The sequence below is a fragment of the Elephantulus edwardii genome, unplaced genomic scaffold (assembly GCF_000299155.1).
Source record: "Elephantulus edwardii isolate Elephantulus edwardi_28Jun2011 unplaced genomic scaffold, EleEdw1.0 scaffold00143, whole genome shotgun sequence".
NCBI lineage: Eukaryota > Metazoa > Chordata > Mammalia > Macroscelidea > Macroscelididae > Elephantulus > Elephantulus edwardii.
The window spans coordinates 7,719,717-7,728,712 of record NW_006399893.1 but is presented as its reverse complement, the minus strand read 5'-3'; the positions used below and the strand labels follow the sequence as shown (position 1 = coordinate 7,728,712).

Genomic DNA, 8,996 nt, shown 5'->3' with positions numbered 1-8,996 from the left:
GGAGCAGTTTGGCATTTCTATAGAAAGCTAAACATGGGCATTTCATATGACTCAGCTATTCCACTTCTTAGAATATACTCTGAGAGGATGAGAACTGAGGCACAAACGGAGACTTGTATACCAATGTTAATAGCAGCGTTATTCACCATCACAAGAACATGGAAAGAGTCCAAGTGTCCAACTACGATCAAATGGATTGAAAATTATGGTTCATTCACATGATGGAATACTCTGTAGCATGCAGAAACAATGATTTTGTAAATTGCTACTTAACTTGGGAAGGACTGGAGAACATTATAATAAGTGAACTAACTCAGTCCCATAAGGACAAGTACTGTATAAGACCATTATTGTAGAATGCACATGCGGATCCAAGCTGCAGCAGGGTGGGAGCAGAGAGTTGATGATGGGTTAGCATTAATCATAGGGTCACACAATTTGATGGGTGGAGAGAGTGAAGGGTGAAGGAAATGGAAAAGATCTGGTGTGAAAAACAATGTATATGAACTTTGTAAATAAAGCAGTATAAAAAAAAAGAAAGACAGAAAATAAGAAATTATTTCATTCTTAGCAAGTTAAGCTAGCCAGAACCCTAACAATTGAAGGTCTAAAGAGAGTCCTATGAAGGGAATTAGGACACACTATGCTGCCACAATATCACTGAAAACGTTATGATGATGATGTAAAGGAAGTCAGTAGACAATGGAGTGAAAGGTTTGTCTGGAATTTTCCCTTTGCCTTTTCTCCTTTGATCTGTGACCAGCAGGGTTACTCTTTGAAGAGCAGGTTCTTGAGCTGCTGCTAAGCCACAGGTGGCCTTCTGAGCAGCCACGTCATCATTTATCATGCTCCATTACAAAGCTTGCCAAGCCCAAGGTGGAGGATTTCAAACCTTCTGGTTAATTTATGAATACAAAATGTGACAGGTACATTCCAGGTCTTTGATCAGGGCCACAGGATGGCCCTGCCTGCTCTTTGTGTGAACCAGCTCAGATATCGATCAAAACCTTCAGGATGACTCCTGGGACTGATGTGGGATGATGTCTGCAGACAACCCCAGAGGGTATCCAGACACTATGGATTATTCAGAAATGAACAGCTGTGTGCTCCACATACAGTGACGGGGCAGGCAAAAAAGAGCACACGCTTTCAAAACGTCCCTGGCAAGTGGGATACTGTTTGTGATTGCTGTAAATTGTCCAGTATGTGAGTGATTTCCCCCATATGCATCACACATATTTGTGTGAAATGAGCAATGAAAATTGATGAAATAATTCCATTTTTTTATGGTAGAAGTACTAAAGATATTGTAGCTGATGTTAGATGGATCTTGGCTGAAAGCAGGGAATACCAGAGGAATGTCTATCTGTGTTTCATTGACTATGCAAAGGCATTTGACTGTGTAGATCATAACAAACTATGGATGACTCTGAGAAGAATGGGAATCCCAGAACACTTGATCGTTCTAATGCGAAACTTATACTTGGACCAGGAGGCAGTCGTCAGAACAGAGCAAGGGAACACTGACTGCATGGTTCAAAATTGGGAAGGGCGTACGCCAGGGATGCATCCTATCTCCATACCTTTTCAACCTATATGCAGAACAGGTTATCTGGGAGGCTGGGCTCTATGAGGAGAAATGTGGGGTCAAGATTGGTGGATGATTTATCAACAATCTGCGTTATGCGGATGACACAACCCTGCTTGCTGAAACTGAGGAGGACCTGAAGCGCCTGCTGCAGAATGTCAAGGACTGCAGCCTCCAATATGGATTGAGGCTCAATGTCAAGAAGACAAAGATTCTCACCACTGGACCAATTGGCAGCATCAGGATGGATGGTGAAGAGATTGAGTTTGCACACAGCTTTAGTTTGCTTGGCTCCATAGTCAACAGTCTTGGCACCAGCAGTCAGGAAATTAAAAGGCGCATTGCCATGGGAAAGTCTGCTGTTAGAGACCTCTCCAAAGTGCTGAAGAGCAATGGTATCTCTTTGGAGACTAAGGTGCGTCTGATACAGGCCATGGTCTTCGCAATCACCTGTTATCCAGCAGATAGTTGGACAATGACTAAGGAGGATAGAAGGAGAATTGATGCCTTTGAGCTGTGGTGCTGGAGAAGAGTATTGAGAACATCATGGACTGCTAGGAAAAGAAACAGATTTGTCCTGGAAAGGGTTAAACCGGGTGGCTCCTTGGAGGCAAGGATTCTGAGGCTCTGTGTAACATACTTTGGACATGTTGTGAGGAGAGACCGTCCTTAGAGAGGGACATCATGCTTGGGAGGGTGGAGGGACAGCACAGGAGAGGAAGGCCCTCTATGAGATGGATTGATTCAGTGACTGGGATAATTGGAATGGGAGTGTCGGAGACAGTGCGATTGGCACAGGACAGGGCGGAGTTTAGGGCTGTTGTACCTAGGGTCGCTATGAGTCGCAGGCGACTTGACGGCACATAACAACAACAACAACAACACCTTATGTTAATTCTACACTTTAAATTTACCGAGATTTTCCTTGTTGTTATGTTCTGTCAAGTCAGAACCAACTCATAGCTGACCCTCCAGAAGGTTTTCTGGGGCATTAAATTACACAGAAGATTGGCCATTTGATGGATTTGAATTGTGTGCCTTTGGGGTAGCAGCACAACTCCTTAACACGAGGCCATTTCCCATTAGGTTAGTTATTTAGTACTGTGAAATATTTACCTAGGTTTTTGTTATTAAAATTATTTTAGTATTTCCTCAACCAAAAGTCTCCTTGTATATACTCTGGGGGCTCAGATTGACAACTACTTAACTATCATCTGCAACTAAACATTTCATTAGGTTCAGCTCTGCTTAATAGAATTTTCTGGGATGATGGAAATGCCCTCTGTCCAGGTTGCTCAAATTGTAGTGATTAACCAGTTGTGGAATTGGATTTTATTTTATTTTTCTTTTGACTAATTACTATTAGAGTGACATAGACTATAGGGAACTGGCCTCCTAACCTAAAAGCCACAGCTCTTTGACGGTATCAAGAGAAAGATAGACAATCTCCTCTCGTGATTTATAGCTTCTAAAAACCTCACTGGTGGGTCAGCTATGAGTTGGTTTCAATGTCACAGCAGGAAGTCTGAGGTTTTGAGTTTTGCATGGCTTGTATGTGAGACAATACAGATTGGGATCATTTTTATAGGAGAGTTGTCAGAGGGTCAAGATCTTAAACTTGATCGAGGTACTGGCCATGACAAGATGGTAAAGTGTGCCTTTTGGCTCCAGTCTTCCAGCTCAATCTTGTCTTGTGGTCACAAAGACTTCCTGGGGGCAAGGGTCTTACTTCTATAAGTTATCTCCCCTCGCTCTCTATGTCTGCTGCTTTGTACGGCTAGCTTTCCTCCTGTAGGTGAAAGTTCTGTGTTCTCACTATTCTGCAAAGATATGACATCATCAGGCCACTGGACAGCCCCAGCAGAGGAGTAGAACTCAACGTAGGCAAAACAAACAGAAAGACCGTAAGACAGGGCTTATAAGATGAAGCAGTCTGCTTCTAGAAAAATGTACTGCTCTGGAAGCTTTATGGTGTAGATCTATGCAATCTTTACAAAATCTTACAGAGTTATTATCAATCAGAACTGAGTTAGTAGTAGTGGGGTTGGATTTTTGGTTCATCTTTATGCAGATAGATCACTAGACCTCACTTCTATGATCCTACTGTATGGTTTGAACCATCTATTTTTATCAAGTAGTTTTACCCCCAGAAACTTTCTGATTAAGTATAACTTATTGTCAGCATCCTTTGTGGAATGGGTGTGTGGGTGTGGGATTATGTTTATGTGTGTTTAAAGCATTTGCAAAAATTGAGTCATTGATTGTATAAAAATTCAATCTTTTGGTCTCCAGCCTCATTTTAGTCACCAAGTCTGTATTTTCCAGACGTCACTCCTTCTTTGTTTCCATTTTTCGCATTCCAGATTCAAGCATGTTGTGGATTTTTTGTGCTTAATCCATGTCATGATATTTTAAGTTACTTCCTATGCATCTGAAAGTTGGACAATTAATAAGGATGACAGAAAAAAATTTGTGACTTTGCATTGTGGTGTAGAAGAATGATGCTGAATAGCCCGTGATCTGTCAAAAGAACAAACAAATCTGCCTTGAAGAAAATGCAACCAACATGCTTCTTAGAGTCAGAGATGCTGAAACTTCATCTCACATATTTTGGACATGTTGTCAGGAGGGGCTAGTTCTTAGAAAAAGTTATCATACATGCTAGTGTACACCCACCATGGCCACCATTCAGCAGCTGGTAGAAGGACGGAGCTAGGCCATCAGCAGTGGTTTGAGGAGCACATGAAGGTAATAGGGGTGGAAATGGCTCTGTGGAAAATGTGTGCAATGACCAAGCCACATTGTATCATCACTTCTATTGACAAAGGTTTCACTGTGAAAACTAAAGACACTTTGAAAATGACATAGTTTTCTTGTAACCTGTGAGGAAAGTTTGAAGAAACTATGGACGATGGCAGAAAAATTCAGAGCGTCTGCACCTTTACAGAGTGTGCTTTGGTTCAATGCCAGGCATAAGCGGGAAGGAAAACACACTAACCAGAGAATTGGAAGATGGGAAATTCATGGTGGAATGTGTTATGAACAATGTCATCTGTACTCAGACCTATGAAAAAAAGAAAATAAAATTTCATCTTTACTTTGGAAAGTAATTAGTTGTGAGAATGAAAATCTCAGTTCAATGAGCCTATTTCCATAGGTGGCTGCTTCTTCCTTTTTGTTTTTTAATACACTACTGTATTAATTCTTTCTGCCACATTTTACGTGTAGCTATTTCGAAGTGTTAGTTTACTTTTTAACATTTTTATTCATTCATTTTTGCACATTTTCCTCTCTCCCCCTTCTTCCAGGTCACTTTGTGATGTACCTCTTTGTTGTTCAAGATTGTTGTCATACATATAATGCCTTATCATATATTCCTTTCACACTGTTCTTCCTCTCATCTGTTCCAATGCAATGCTCATTATCTTTTTCAATTCTTTCCCCAACCCCCAAGTCAGTCCTATTTTATTACAGTGGTGTTATGCAGTATTTGTCCTTTTGTAACTGGGATATTTCACTCAGAATAATGTTTTCCAGGCTCACCTCTGTTGTGTAATCTTTTATGAGTTCACTGTTTTTCATATAATGTTCTATAGTGTGCCATATCAGCAAAGAGATGATTAAACTATCGTTACATGCAGATGATACGATAGTGTACAAAGAAAACCTCAAAGACTCAACAAAAAACCTGCTAGAGTTAGTAGGCCAATTTAGTAGAGTGGCAGAATATAATACCAATATTCAAAACTCAGTGGGATTCCTCTACAGTAAAAAGAGAACTCAGAGAAGGAAATCAAGAAAGCATTGAGATGCTTGGGAGTGAAAATAACTAGAGATACAAAAGACCTATTCATGAAAACTACAGAGCATTTCTGCAAAACACAGTAAAAGACCTAAAGAAATGGAAAAATGTGCCCTGTTTATGGATGTTGTTTGTTGTTATGTGCCATCGAGTAGTTTGCGACTCATAGCGACCCTATGCACAACAGCCCTAAATCCTGCTCTATCCTGCGCCAAACAGCACTGCCTCTGACACACCCATCCCTATTACTCCAGTCACCGAATCAATCCATCTCATAGAGGGTCTTCCCCTCCTGCGCTGTCCCTCCACCCTCCCAAGCCTGATGTCCCTCTCCAAGGACCCGTACATCCTGGAAACATGTCCAAAGTATGTCAGACGAAGCCCCAGAATCCTTGCCTTCAAGGAGTAACTTGGTTTAATCCTCTCCAAGATGAATCTGTTTGTTTTCCTGGCAGTCCATGGTACATTCAGTACTCTTCTCCAGCACCACAGCTCAAAAGCATCCACTCTCCTTCTGTCCTCCCTAGTCATTGTCCAACTCTCTGATGCATAACAAGCGATTGCAAAGACCATGGCCTGTATCAGGCGCACCTTAGTCTCCAGAGAGACACCGTTGCTACTGAGTACGTTTGAGAGGTCCCTAACAGCAGACTTTCCCATCGCAATACGCTTTTTGATTTCCTGACTGCTGGTGCCAAGAGTGTTGACTGTGGAGCCGAGCAAACTGAAGCTGTGAACACTCTCAGTCTCTTCGCCATCGATCCTGACGCTGCCAATTGGTCCGGTGGCGAGAATCTTTGTCTTCTTGACATTGAGCCTCAGTCCATACTGAAGGCTGCAGTCCTTGACCCTCTGCAGCAAGTGCATGAGGTCCTCCTCAGTTTCAGCAAGCAGGGTTGTGTCATCTGCATAACGCAGATTGTTAATAGATCTTCCACCAATCCTGATGCCACAATTCTCCTCATAGAGCCCAGCCTCTCAGATAATCTGCTCTGCATACATGTTGAAAAGGTATGGAGACAGGATGCATCCCTGGCGTACACCCTTCCCAATTTTGAACCATGCAGTGTTACCCTGCTCTGTTCTGACGACTGCCTCTTGGTCCAAGTATAGGTTTTGCATTAGCACAATTAAATGTTCTGGGATTCCCATTCTTCTCAGAGTCAGCCACAGTTTGTTATGATCCACACGGTCAAAGGCCTTTGCATAATCAATGAAACACAGATAGACATTCTTCTGGTATTCTCTGCTTTCAGCCAAGATCCATCTAACATCAGCAACAATATCCCTAGTACCACGATCCCTTCTAAACCCAGCCTGGACTTCCGGCAGTTCTCTGCTGATGTGTTGTTCTAATTGTTTTTGGATAATCTTCAGTAGAATCTTGCTTGCATGTGAAATCAATGACACTGTTCTGTAGTTTCCACACTCAGTTGGGTCATCTTTCTTTGGAATGGGAACAAATATTGATCTCTTCCAGTCAGTTGGCCAAGTGGTTGTTCTCCAGATTTCTTGGCCATCTGTTATCTGAAATACTTCAATTGGTATACCATCTATTCCTGGGGCCTTATTTTTTGTTATTTCCTTAGGAAGACTCAATATTGTGAAAATGATAATTCTATCAAAACAATCTACATATTCAACACAATATCCTAATGTGTGAATGTATCATAGTTTTTCTCTGCATTCATTGGTGGTGGCTTAAGTAGTTTCCATCCTTATAGTTAGTAAATAAACATGTTTATGATTAAAAAAAGTCTAAAACAGTACATTAACAGAGAACTACAAAAAGTTTGTTATTTTCAGAAGAGATTTGGAACAAGGAATATCATTACTGATGGCAGATGTATTTTACCTGAAAAGAGAATACCAGAAAGATATTTACTTTTGTTTTCTTGATTATGTCAAAATATTTGACTGTATGGATAATAATAACATTGATAGAAATTAGAATCAAAGAACACTGAACTGTGCTCATATGGCATTCTTTATAAAAAACCCATGAAATGTAATTCAAAAAGAGTAAGAAAATGCTGCATAATTTAACACTAAAGAAAGTGTGGGTTAGAGTCTCATCCTTTCACTGTAACTAATTAATTCAGACAATGTGCTGATAATCCAAGGACCTGGACCATATGTAGGAAGAAATTTCGTTTGTATTGGGGACAGACTCATTAACAGTCTGTGATATGCAGATGACACAACCTTGCTTAATGCAAGTGAAGAGCTTGAAGCACTTACTGAAGGAGATCAAAGACTATGTAGCCTTCAGTATGGATTATATCTCAATAGCAAGGAAATAAAAAATTCTCACAACTGGACTAATAGGCAACATCATAATAGATGGAGAAACAATCAAAGTTTTTGGTAATTTTCTTTTACTTGTATGCACAAACAACACCCGTGGAAGCAGGAAGCCAGAAATCAAAAGCCATATTGCACTGGGCATTTGTGCTTTTCCTTTCGCTACTTCCAAGTCACCTGACTTCTCATCTCAGACTATGTACTTTGCATGTCCTTGGTTTTAGAGGCCATGAAGTCCCATGAGAACATATTGTTATTTTATTTTTTTAAATTTTTTTTGTTACGTTTATTTTATTTTTTTTTAATGTGTGTACCGTCAAATCAGATCTGACTGACACAGGAGGAGATTGTCCCTCCTTCTTCAGCAGAGCATCTGGTGGATTCGAACCTCACATCTCTGGGGTTGCAGTGCAGCTTCTTGCCAGTAGGCCACCAGAGCTCGCCGAGAACATATTGTTGTTATTTTTATTGCTGTTAAGTGTCATCAAGTCAACTATAACTCATAACCATGTTTTGAAAAACAGATCTGAACCTTGTCCTATTCTTTACCATATTATCATCTTTGATATACTCAAATCCTTTGTTAAAATCACCATGTCAACCTTTCTCATTGAAAGTCTTCCTCTAACTGGCTACCTTTCCTAGTCTAGTATCTCTGACATTATACAATTTTCCTTAACAATTTAGCCAAAATATATGAGACCAGGTTTCATTATCCTTGCCTCTAAAGAGTACTGAACAATTCATTCAAGACACACTTGTTTGTTCTCCTGGCACTCCATTAGGATATCCAGTATTCTTCCCCAATATCACAGTTCAAAGGCACTGAGTCTTCCTCTGTCATCCCGATTCCTTGTCCCACTTTCAGATGAATAGGATGTAATTGAAAAGATCATGACTTGGATCAGATGTACCTTAGTCTTTCAACACTTCAAATTCTTTTTTGCTCTTTAACACTCCGGAGATGTCCTTGACAGCAGGTTTTCCCAATGAAACATGTCTTTTGATTTCTTGACCATTGCTACCGTGGATGTTGATTGTGGATTCAAGTAAAATGAAATTGCCAACACCATCTATCTTTTCTCTGCCTATCATGTTTCCTATTGGTCCAATGGTGAGAATTTTTTGCTGTTGCTGTTGTTGAGATGTAATAAACACTGACTGTCTGCTGCGCAAAAACTTCTCCAACAGGGTAAAAAGGGAGGCCACTGACTGGGAAAAAGTATTCGGTAATAACATATCAGATAAGGGACTTATATCCAGAATTTATTAAATACTTGAGCACCACAACAAGATAAAGGT

General features: G+C 40.5%; 1 pseudogene; it reads left to right on the top strand.

Moving 5' to 3' along the window:
* Nucleotides 1-4,265: 4,265 nt before the first annotated feature.
* Nucleotides 4,266-4,698, top strand: LOC102854851 (annotated as a pseudogene).
* Nucleotides 4,699-8,996: the final 4,298 nt, after the last annotated feature.